The following is a 12,091-nucleotide window of genomic DNA, read 5'->3' as shown; positions in this document are numbered from 1 at the left end:
GTGGTAAAACAGTAAACGCAGCAGTTTGGTGGCATCCAGTACCGACCTGTTGTCAGGTAACTTTCAGCTCTTTTGATCATCCCATGTTTGCTAACGTTGCTTTCCTTTCTTCTAACACCCTGGTTTTCATATTACTGTCCAGAAAGAATGAGGCTTAGGAAGCATGTTGAGTTCTTCTTGTTTTTTGTTTTTGTTTTGCTTTTTTGCTAGAGCCATGTTTTAATAAACCTTTTCAGGATCCATGTGTTCAAGTAGGATCATGGCAAGGATGAGTTTAAACAACATGCACTGCTTCAGAAAGGAGTGGTGGGGTGGTGTGTAATTCCATAAATTCTGCCATCTCCACCCTCCCATGTACCTTGTCTTGCTCTTCTCACTCCCTCCCCCCCCCTCCCCATATACACTCTTGGCTTAAGTTTTTACAGGGCTTTGGTGCTTTCCAGGGGCACAATCAGCACAAAACTAATCGGCATCAATTAATAACAGGTATGAAAAACTAGCTGTACAAAAGTTATATATAAAATTAATTTCTTATAGCAGGGCTGGGGAGGGGAGGGTGGTTATCCTCCTTTGTTAAGGCCATTTGAGGGTGACGTTTTCAGGCATTTTTAGTATGTGCTGTTGAGGATGGTACTCGTGTCAGTAATACTTGGTGATTCAAATGATCTCTTGATAACTTTGAAAACAATTTATTAACAGCCCAAAACTTGTATAGTGCTGCAACTGCAACCATTTAGCCTATACTGAAGGTACTTTCTAATGAGGAAGAATATAATGCTTCAGATAAACACTCTTAAATTCATTTTTGTGTGTACAAGTTGGAAATAAGTCATTCTTTTTGGATGTTGCTGTATTTTAACATTTTGTGTGCACACCGCCTAAAGCAAAAAGTTTCTTTGCCAGTTTAACCCCATAAGACGTTTTGAAATTTGTAGCTTGGGACATCTTTTAAGCAGCACTAGTGCAGGATTTGCCTTTTTTATGTTTTAAGAGTTCACAGGTGTTATTGCATATTATTTTTACTGCTTCTCCTTTTCACTTGGCGTGGAAGAGTTACTCCAGAATATAATTTTGTCCTTTGATTGCTGAAAGAAATGGTTGTACCTTTTAGAGCTAGCTGAAGAGGCACAATAATATTGCAAGCATTTTGACAAATGCACCCTTTCTTGTGATACTTGTTTTCTATGTAAAATGGGACAAAAGGCATATGTGTATATAAAGCCTGGTGAGCAATTAAAGCTCTCCTCTTTCGACTTGCAAACAGACTAAGGAAAAGTTCACGCTGCAGATTGCTTCCTTTAAATTGGCTGCGCCCTTGTGAATTGACATCTTAAAGGAGGTAATCAGTTGCAGTCCCTTTGCTGAAAATAAAAGTATTCCCAATGGATTAGGGACACCTCAAGAAGCATTGTCCCTGCTCTTCCGTTAACATTCCTGGGAGGAGAGAGACCCAAGGGGGACAGGGAAAAGGATGAGAGTGGTGTTGAAGCAGTAGGAGTCTGTGGGAAGAGTGTTTGTGAACAGTGCCCAGCAAAGGTTAAAACAAGCTGCTACTTTCCCCCCCTTTGGGAACCCAGGAAGGTGTTACGTCTTCAGTAAAAGTTGTTTGGTTTTGTGATCTTCTATGTGGCTCAGGTTATGTGTTTCAGATCTGTAGCTACTAATATGCTATAAGAAAGAATTAAATAGCCTAGGTTCTACAGTACCTGGAAATTAGTTGAGCTCAACCCAACCAACAAAGCTGCTGCACACCCCTTCCTACTGAAATGTATGGAAGTCACATGGTAGCAGCGCCAGGTGGTATTTGCCTGTCCTATTTTAATCTGTCCTTTATCCAGATAGCTCCATCTGTAGGGAGGCCGTCCAGAACCTGTTACTGGGTATCGTCTGTCCAGAACTCTTTTTGAAGGGTGTGGGTGGATATGGGGGAAAGCTTAAAATAAGCTTTGGTGCCTTAAAAGGATCCCCACTGTATGATTTTTCTGCAAGCTGAACAAGAACTTCTTCTATATACCCTTGTGCTGCAACAGAGTAATAAAACTGGTAGGTGGCAGCAGAAGAAGGAACTTATGCAGATGGCACCCGTGAACTGAGAATGCTGCCATGTGTGGAGAGATGGATTCCAAAACATTAGCTGGTGTAACGTGCAAAGATGAGAGGCAGCTACCCTGACTTGTCAATCTGCATGGTGAGTCTGACTCTTGGTCAATTCTTATCCACAATAATGGATCTTTACACTCCACAGTTCTCCTTAATCTGGAATGCTGACTAAAAGCCATTATGGAGGGCTGACAGACCTGTGTGTGCTTGTCTGGATTTCATGTTACACAGTACTTTAAGAGATTGTTGCTGACTAGTTTATCACAACCTTCCCCTAGGGCATCCCTTTGCTCATGTTAACTATTGTGTAACACTTTCTTCCAAAAAGTACTGCTAGATTGTATTTTTATCACTCCCATTTCAAAGGCATTTTCCATGAAGTATTTATACTTCTCATGTATTTCAAGGTGAAGGAAATGACTCTGTGCAAATTTTGTTATAACAGAAATGGAATGTGAAATTTGACATTTGATCTCACTGTGGCCCAGATTTTCAGTTCCAAGGAATGTTCTGCATTAAATAGTCATTGGCTCATACTTCATGTAGGGCAGTGTTGTGTGGAATGAGCAGTTAGAAATAGAACTCATTGGGGAAAATTGTCAGCAGCTGAGTGGAATGAGAAGCAAATATTTATGATCTTGAAACATATTAAAGTAAGTTTTCGACTTTCATATTTTCCCTATAGACGTTTTCCAAAACTGCCCCTTGAAACTTCATATGTTGGAAATCAATTGTAGCTGTACAAACAATTGTCATAAGAGATCTTTTACAACTACTTGCTTGTGATCATTACTGTGCCCGTTAAAAGGTAAAGGGACCCCTGATCATTAGGTCCAGTCGTGACCGACTCTGGGGTTGCGGCGCTCATCTCGCGTTATTGGCCGAGGGAGCCGGTGTACAGCTTCCAGGTCATGTGGCCAGCATGACAAAGCCGCTTCTGGCGAACCAGAGCAGCACACGGAAACGCCGTTTACCTTCCCGCTGGAGCAATACCTATTTATCTACTTGCACTTTGACGTGCTTTCAAACTGCTACCATAGGTTGGCAGGAGCTGGGACCGAGCAACGGGAGCTCACCCCATCGCAGGGATTCAAACTGCCGGCCTTCTGATTGGCAAGCCCTAGGTTTAGTGGTCACAGTTAATCTGGGAGTTAATGTGCCACAGATTTTAACCACAATATAAACATTCATAATAAACCTATGAGATGTTTCCACCAAATGTTCATGGTTTGCCATCTGAACAGCTTTGTGTAAGATAAGTAGAGTTAATGTGCAAATGAATGGCTGCTGTGATTGCAGGAATCACTAGAATCCGTGCAGTACTGCTTGTGGGAAATAGGATTCTGTGGAAACAATTCGTTGGTGCTGCCACATATGTGAACTTGTTCTGTATTTGGTTAAACCAAGGTGCCCCTTGCTTCTCAATGATTTTTTGAGTGTCTGAAATATGACACTTCTGAGAAGCACAACATGAGTTGTGGGCTGCCTGTCTTATTTCAGGGGGGAAATTGCATGGAAACTGGATATGCTTACAAGTTACCTTTTTCCACTTACAGTGCACATAGCCTTAGAGGAATAGGTATCCTAAGCACCCTTCTTGCATTTGAAGGGGCTTGCAATAGATATGTGACAGACTGACTTAGAGAAACAGTGGGGTAGATCAAGGCCTTTATTCACAGTGCAGTGTGCAACAGTCATATTGGAGGTGCAGAGGGTGGGGAGGGAGAGATGCTGGAGCAGGAGGAAGCAGTGGAGCAGGTGGCAGCTGGACAACATTTGCTTATCTGTCTCAGGCAGCAAAGCATTTTGAGCAGGCCCTGGCTCCCCCCCCAAAAAAAATGATATTTACTTGAACTTGCTGAGTGATGGCCAAGAATTTGGGTTGAAGTTACCTTAGTATGTGGGTGTCATCCAACTCCCTCTAATCCAGATGTGGCAACCTCATTTCCAGTAATGGACTGGATGCCGGCTAATAAATTGAAGCTCAACCTAGATACCAGTAAGCTGGAGGTGTGATTGGTGGGTGGGTAGGGGGCATTCAGTTTGTGCAAGATGGGATAGCACTCCCTCTTAAATTGGTTCACCGCTTGAGTGCAGGAAGCTCCTGCAGCCAATCGCAAGCCGCGCCTTGGTTTTCGAACAGCTTCAGGAACAGATTAAGTTTGAGAACCAAGGTACCACTGTATTGCAGAATAGCAGGACTCCGGAAAGAGTGAAGTGGTCCTGGTTTTCTCCCAGTGCACCAACTTAACTGTAGTTTAAAGTGATGTGTGAACCAGACATTGATTGTATGCCTCCCTAAGCTCATTTCGTATAAAAACTTGCTAAAAACAATAAATAAAATTAAATGCAGTAAATAAAATTAAATGCAGTAAAAGTAGTCATGCACTAGTCACCTGTGTCTAAGGAGTAATTTGATAAAGAATGTGGCTAAAGAATGCTGATTTCAGTGCATACTGCAGACATGCCTGTAGTCTTTCCACCACGCCTGCTTTTCCCAGCTGGCATACCTGATGAGTGTGTTCATGTCACTGGAGGGCCAGGGGAAGCAGCTGGGAGGAAGGCTTTGTAAGTGAGAAGGAGAGAGGAGCATTAGGAACCAGCACTGCAATCTTCTCTGCTGCTGTGCTGCTGTTTAACAGAGACCCAAGGTGTCCGCCCGTTTGCACCCCGCCTGATATGTAGGTCTACATAAGTATTGCAGACCAATCTCTCAGTTGAGTACTTGTAATAAAATGTGATTTGTGCTTAATAGGGGAGTAGAAAAAAGCCAGAAACACTGCAATCTCATGCATTTTTTTAAAAATGTTTAAATCATTGCTATAGCGTTAGAAATATACAGCCAGATCCTTCACTGATTGAGTTAATATGCAAAATTCTTCCTCTCCCACCCCCATCTCCCTCTATTTTCCAGAGCCTCTTTATGTCCTGCCTGATACAGCTTTCCTTCAGTGCCTTCATTTCTCCAACCCATGCTTCCCTTTGCTCTTCTTTTTCATGATCCTGTACATAAGGGCTGTTGTTGTTGTTGTTGTTCACATCTGTCTGTTTTGATAGACAATGGAGTGCACCTCTAGGGGCGCAGCCAAACCGCTGCATTAGCAGTACTAAAGTGACCTCCCTGGGAAGCAAGCCTAGGCAGTGTGTATGGAGGTCCTGGGCTGCCCAGACGACAAGACCCCCATCTTGGCCTCGCTTTGCTGCAGGAGTTGCAGGAAGGAGATGTATCAGGCACCATCCAACCACCTTAGACACTCCATTCCAGATTTGTGTAGGGTTTACTCCTTAGCTTGCTCTTTTCCTGAATATATCTCATAAGTCAACAGAGGTTTAGGAACAGAGTTTGCCTTTTCCTAGATGAGCTGCCTTCCCAGGTTGACTAGTCCCATCTGTCCCTCACTTCCCTCTACAGCACGTGCAGAAACCGCCTTCTTGACATTTGGACCCACTCTTGCACAATCCATTGGAGCCTGTATTCGCATTCAGGGGAAGTCCTAACTCACCAAGGTTTTGAGACCCATCAGCTACTCTCACCTGGTTTAGTCAGCCACTCACTGCCTGTCGCACTGACAGCTTCTAGGAGACACAGGTGAGAGCTGACTGCAGGGTGGGGACGAAAGGTGGATAAACTACCCCAGAAAGAGCATGGCGTGTCCCCCACCAGAGGCACTGCTTCTCCCCCAGCACCCGCATAAAGGCTAGTAATGGTCTAAAGCCACACGAAGCTCATGGAAGCCTTCAGTTCTGTCATGGAAAAAAGGTGTAATTTGAAATAACTTATCCAGCTTTTTTACACTGCCCTCCTTCGTGCCTCTAGGGCTCCCCTCTTCCAAGACCTCAGCTACTTTCTTTACCAGGCACTCCTGTGTCTTCTCAAGATTCCTCCCTCTTGCTCCCTACAGCCTCATCAGTCCTTGGGCTCCACGTGAAGCTTTTCTTCCATCCAAATAGAAACTTTGAACGAAAGGTGACGTGACCCTCTATGACCATCTATGAGTCAAACTCATGACAAGACAACTGTGTATGTGTGTGTTGTTCATATGCAGAACAGGGGGCTAGGCTGGATCTATTTTTGCATGAAAAGGGGTGTCAGTAAAGAGAATGAAACCCCTCTTGTCTTAGCTTGCTACATTCCAATATTTCTAGCAATTCTTCGCTTCCCCTGCCCAGTCAAGTCCTATTAGCAAAGGAAGCTGAACTGTAGAGAAACTTGCTGCAGTGGAATGCAATAAGAGAAGGGAGGGGCTTAGTTTCCCTCAAGTGCATTTTAAAAGAAATTGAATTGGTTACCGGTACTTTGTGCAACCTGCACAATTTATTCCACTTGTGTCCTAACAGTCTTGAGTCCTTGGGCTACTGGATTTTTAGTTTTGACTAAAGCAGACTCTCAATCATATGGTTAGTCTGCAGGTACTGGCAAATACTGCAAATTCATTTGATAAAGGAGCCAAGAGAATCTCTACTAAAGTGTTTTCCCCTTCCTTTCACATGAAGATTTCACACAGACTCACCTGTCCCTCAGAAAAGTGGGTAGCAGGAACCCCACCAGCCTCTGACCCAGTGTTTGGAGGAATAAGCAAGATTACAGTTTGCTCTAGAAGGCCTTGGAGGCAAAACTGCTTCTCCACGAATTCCAGAACTGTTTTTGTTCCAAATGACATTTCCAGAGGCAAGCTTTGTAATTGCAGGAGAATAGAGTACTGTTGAGCTTGTGAAACTACTTATGCACTCCCCCCCCCCTTTCTATGAAATATTTTCACAGGACACTGATGCTGGGTCAGCAGCCCCAGAGACTGCCACTATCTCACCTGAGGACAGGTAATGAATGGCAGGGGGGTGGTAATGGTAGCAACATGCTTGTTTGACCTGAGCTCATATTTTCTACTATACCTCTTTCTTCCCCAATAATGAAGAACCATCTTCAAGGCTAGTCAGTATCCTTGATGAGTCTCTGGTGGCTACCAACGACGAAGCCAACTACTCTGATGGTGGTTTTTGTGCTACTTGTCTCTCCATTCCCCCTCCCCAACATTCCAGTTGCCTGGTTTTATATTACGGTGACCATTTCTCTCTTATTTCTGTAGGGTATATGAAGCATCAAGAGACCTACCTTCTTCTTTTTATGGGTTTTGTTCGTTGCCCTTTGTTTCTCCAGTTGTGAAGGGAATGGTGCAGGGTGGCAGAAAAAGTCCAGAGACGGAAACAAAATGGCATCAGTGGGAATAACGTGTTCATCATATAATAGAAGATGCTCAATAAACTGCAATTAAAGAAAATCATGTGTATGTGTTTCTTCTTCTGTAACTAACTGTGGTCAAATCAATTGGCTCCTCAGGCAAGTTGACCTCTATGTTGCTTTGATGAAACCTGCATCCCCGTGTTAGTACTATACATGTGTACTGATTCTGAATGCATGCCAACAGTGCACAGCTGCCTTCTGTGGAATCTAAGGGGTTCTGCAAAGCTTCATCTCCTAATGGGAATTTGTTAGATTATTAGAGTTTAGAGCAGGCATCCCCAAACTGCGGCCCTCCAGATGTTTTGGCCTACAACTCCCATGATCCCTAGCTAACAGGACCAGTGGTCAGGGATGATGGGAATTGTAGTCCAAAACATCCGGAGGGTTGAAGTTTGGGGGTGCCTGGTTTAGAGCATGGGGTGGGGTTGAGTTTGGGTTTTTTACTTCTCTCATTAACAGCACGGTTCATCCTGATTATTTAGAAATTATCAAGCCTTGGCATTGGAAGTTTTTCGCATGTCAAGAAACAAATAGTTTGTGCCTCATTCTACCTAGTCTTGCATACCAGTCAAGACAGTGGTTTGGGGAGAGGATTGAAGGAGGAATCTCTATCACATTAGCAAGTCATGTTTCTTTAGGGAGTCTTGTCTCGCAAAGCAGTATCCCTGAATTATTGTAATTATGCATTTATTTTTGGCTGAAGGCTTAAGGCCTTCAATTTTTTTGTTTCTAATGGAAAGTTGCCTTAGCAACAAAGCCAATAAAATCATTCTGTACAAATACCCCACACGTTAATGGAATATAGGCTATCATGAATACCCATGACAGAGATATAGCCGTCACCATTTTAAGTATTTCACCAGCTTAAGTATTTCAAATTTAGTAATACTTTTAGCAGTTTTGGCCAAATAATGAACTCTAAATATATCTGTTCAGATCCTTTTATCATAGACAAACACTAAATTGCCATCCTAGAAGAGTGGAAACTAGTATGGTAGTGAACAACTGAAAGCCCCAAATTGCATCTTAAGAACAACTTCAGTAAAGCAATTAATATAAAAGTCCCCATGTTCTTAAGTAGAGTTTCCCCTTACAAAGAGTATTGTACCCATCCTCGAGAGTGGTGACACCTGAGATAAGCTACATATGATAGCCTAGGGACAGCAACCCAGCTTGAAAGTATTGTTCAGTGGCAACCAATGAATAGCTGAGTACCAGCAACTAAGATCTTGCAAAGAGAAGCGGTTAATCGCAAAGTGGGTTGGGGAAAATCTCACATAAGCCTGCCAGTACATTTTAGGGAACAGTTCCTTTAGTCACTATGGCACTGGTGGAAAATGCTGTTTGTTAAAATATCCTTTCTGTGCTACTAATAAAGCCAGGAGTTTTCTCAGTATGCTAAGAACATACAGAGAGCCTGCTGAATCAGACCAATGGCCCATCTACTCCAGCATCCAGTTTTCACCAGATTACCTGTGGGAAGCTATCAAGCAGGCCTGTGTCTTGTCACATGAAACATACAATTTTTAGATTTTGTTCATTTGCCGTATCAAAGGTTTATGGAGGCTGAAACCCTTCTAATTGTTTAGTGTAATAGTGAGGATTGCTTTGGTGAAACTTAAAAGGATTTGTTACCGGCTTTCCTGACGAAAACCTGAGCAAACGTGGGATTCTGCCGCTGCATTTTATTCCTATCTTTGTACATGGTCTTGCCCATTCTCAAATGCTAACAGGAAGAATGTTATGAAAATGTTTCTTGTATGCATTTCATTCCACCTAGTCCTGCAATCTAGAGTTTGTGGTATTGGAAAGCATATTTTTGACAGAAGAGAAGCCAAAATGAGACATTTAAAACACCACTGCCTTGACCCAAGGAAGATTGGTGCATCTGGAAGGCGATAAGAGGTTCACCTTCCTATCCTTGATGTCCTGTTTTTTACTCAGTAGTTCAAATGCACAAAATCCCAGATACCACTCCTGCACCCTGCCACAATAGTCCCCTGCATTTTGTTCCCGGCCTCCTTTTACTGTATCCACTTATTTTTTCCAGACTTGCATTGGAATGGCTTACTTAGAGAAGTTTTTAGCATTTGTCTCCTTACTCTCCCAGCAGTTGGAAATTTCAGCAGCAGCTGCTTCAGGATTAATGGTTGCAATCTATTTACACATACACAAGGGTAGTGAGGATGAGTGGGAAGTAGGCACCCAGATGGGAGAGCACTAGTTTTTGTTTTTAGTTACCTTTTTAAAAAAAACAAAAAACTTTACAACACAACATAGGACAAAACTATACAAAGTATCTAGAATAACCTTTAAAAAAAAAGCTGCATATTTCATTATAAAGTGTTCATTTTACAAAAATAAATAAAAGGAGATAGGTTTACAGTAAATTTGCTTCAGAGTTGTATTTTTCATTTGTTATCGCATGGTGAGTTTAAGTTCAAAATCCACCATTTGGTTTATCCATATACACCTTAAGGAGGGTGTAACTTCTATTCTCAAACATCATGCACAGAGAATCCTGGCTGTTGTGACTATGAGGGGTGCTAATTCTTTGGTTTTGGTAATTTAGTTCATGCAGTTCAAGAGAGAGAGAGAGAGTGTGTGTGTGTACAGTGTATCTAATGGAGCTGAAAACCCTAGGATCTCTTTAAAATAGTCTTTCCAATACCTTATGTGCCATAAAGCATTCCTGCCATTTTTGTTAAATTCTTTTTTTTCATACTTTTTATTGAAAATTTTGAGTGAGAAAGGGAAAGGGGAAAGACAAAAATAAAGAAATACTTGAAATTGTGATACAGTACAGAGTACAGATATATAAGCAATGCCCGTTATTCCAACTACTGAAACACAATGCTAGCAAGACATAACTTTTATAAATGCGTTTTTCTTAATTCTTGTCCTTTTAAAAATTTCCAACACATTGGAAGTTAGGTGGGAATGAGTGAACCATATGAAATGGAGGCTTATTAATGGAGGCTTATTAATATATGTCATGTGGGGAAGGGTTTTTTCTGTTGTAATTATTATATATATAATTATTATATATATAATTGTGCCAATGGTTGTAACATGCAATGAGCTTCACTCCTGTGATATCAACATGTTTTACATTTATTTAGCTCTGTTGGTTGAAAGGGTCTTGGCAGTCAATGCACCTGTGTTGCATCCAGGAGATTCCGGGTCCAGTCCCATGTAGGGCTTGAAAATGCTCCTTCCTGACAACACCCAGACCATGACACAGTTAGCTAAAAACCAGTATTAAGGGTATGTATATACAAAGTAATGCCCAGAACAGATCGTCCATATGAAATGCTAAATAACCATTCTTCAACCCTAACTTCAGCTAGCTGGCTCTCCTCCTCCAAACCCTTTCCCTGCATTTCCATTCTCCCTCCCATTTCATTTTTCTCATTCTTTGTCTTCCATTTTTCATCTTTCCAATTGCCAGTCTCACCAGACACACTCCAGCTTCTTCTCTGATTCCAACTGTGGGATAATCAGCATCATATAACCAATATGCTTAATGCATGAAGTGGTTAATACCATAGAGTAAGCTGTCCTGCCAGGCTTAACCTAGGTCACCTTGGGAGGAAATAGGCAAACAAGCCTATTGTCACTCCCACCCCCATCTATCCGATGAACTTGGTGTGTGCAAAACTGGTTGATCCAGTTTAGCTGCATGGCTCTCACAAGCCACTTACCGTGTTTCTCCTAAAATAAGACACGTCTTATATTTATTTTTTCCTCAAAAAAACACACCATGGCTTATTTTCAAGGGATGTCTTATTCGGGGGCTGGATCATAACAGGGAAATGATTTTTTATATGAATTTTACAGATGCTGTACAACAGAAATCACGTTTCTCTCTCTCAGGACTGATTAGCCAGATGCTGCCTGAGATCACAATTAGCTTTACCAAATAGCTGTTAAGTACTTTCCTTTGATGCCCAGATCTCATGGCTACCATAAGGTTTCTACCTTTCAGGACAAAGGCAAGGTGATAATAGGAAGTTGTCTTTATCTATCTCCTTAAACTCCTCTTTCATATGCATAACCTTTGAAGCCTAGGAAGGCAAGTTGTCTGGGTCTCTCGGCAAAACGAGAAGGGAGGGGATGTCAGTTTTTTAAAAACCACCCGTGTGTCTGCGAGAGCTCGCTACTTTCCTACCGTAGCTTCAGTTTGCCTGCCTCGCTCTCTGTCTCGGCCATCAAGAGGAAATCAACAAGCAGCTCATGGCTGGGCACATACCGGTAGAATGGAAGGGGGAAAAGGTGGGGGGAAGCGAGAGGTGGGCTCTCTCTCTGTGTGTGTGTGTGTGTGTGTGAGAGAGAGAGAGAGAGAGAGAGAGACACGGGGAGAGAAAGAGACGTGCACAGGGAGAGAGAAAGAGACGCGCACAGGGGGAGAGAAAGAGACGCGCACAGGGGGAGAAAAAGAGACGCACACAGGGGGAGAAAAAGAGACGCACACAGGGGGAGAAAAAGAGACACGCACAGGGGGAGAGAAAGAGACACGCACAAGGGGAGAGAAAGAGACGCGCACAGGGGGAGAAAAAGACGCGCACAGGGGGAGAAAGAGAGACGCGCACACGGGGGAGAAAGAGACGCACACGGGGAGAGAAAGAGACGCACACGGGGAGAGAAAGAGACACGCACGGGGAGAGAAAGAGACGCGCACAGGGGGAGAGAAAGAGACGCGCACAAGGGGAGAGAAAGAGACGCGCACAGGGGGAGAAAAAGAGACGCGCA

At 42.9% G+C, this 12,091-nt stretch overlaps 1 long non-coding RNA gene across 3 annotated transcripts; it reads left to right on the top strand.

Moving 5' to 3' along the window:
• The first annotated feature begins 214 nt into the window (after window positions 1–214).
• Window positions 215–7,376, top strand: LOC148683379 (uncharacterized). 3 transcript variants are annotated; one of them, XR_015947344.1, is made up of 5 exons: window positions 351–2,188; window positions 5,513–5,689; window positions 6,003–6,067; window positions 6,863–6,918; window positions 7,185–7,376. It is a non-coding gene; the product is annotated as an uncharacterized LOC148683379 (long non-coding RNA). The 3 variants fall into 3 exon arrangements; XR_015947343.1 differs by having other exon boundaries at window positions 6,003–6,121; XR_015947345.1 differs by lacking the exon at window positions 6,003–6,067 and having other exon boundaries at window positions 215–2,188.
• The last annotated feature ends 4,715 nt before the right edge of the window (window positions 7,377–12,091 follow it).

The sequence above is a fragment of the Zootoca vivipara genome, chromosome 15 (assembly GCF_965207765.1).
Source record: "Zootoca vivipara chromosome 15, rZooViv2.hap1.1, whole genome shotgun sequence".
In the NCBI taxonomy this organism is placed as follows: Eukaryota; Metazoa; Chordata; class Lepidosauria; order Squamata; family Lacertidae; genus Zootoca; species Zootoca vivipara.
This window is presented reverse-complemented; position numbering and strand designations above follow the sequence as displayed.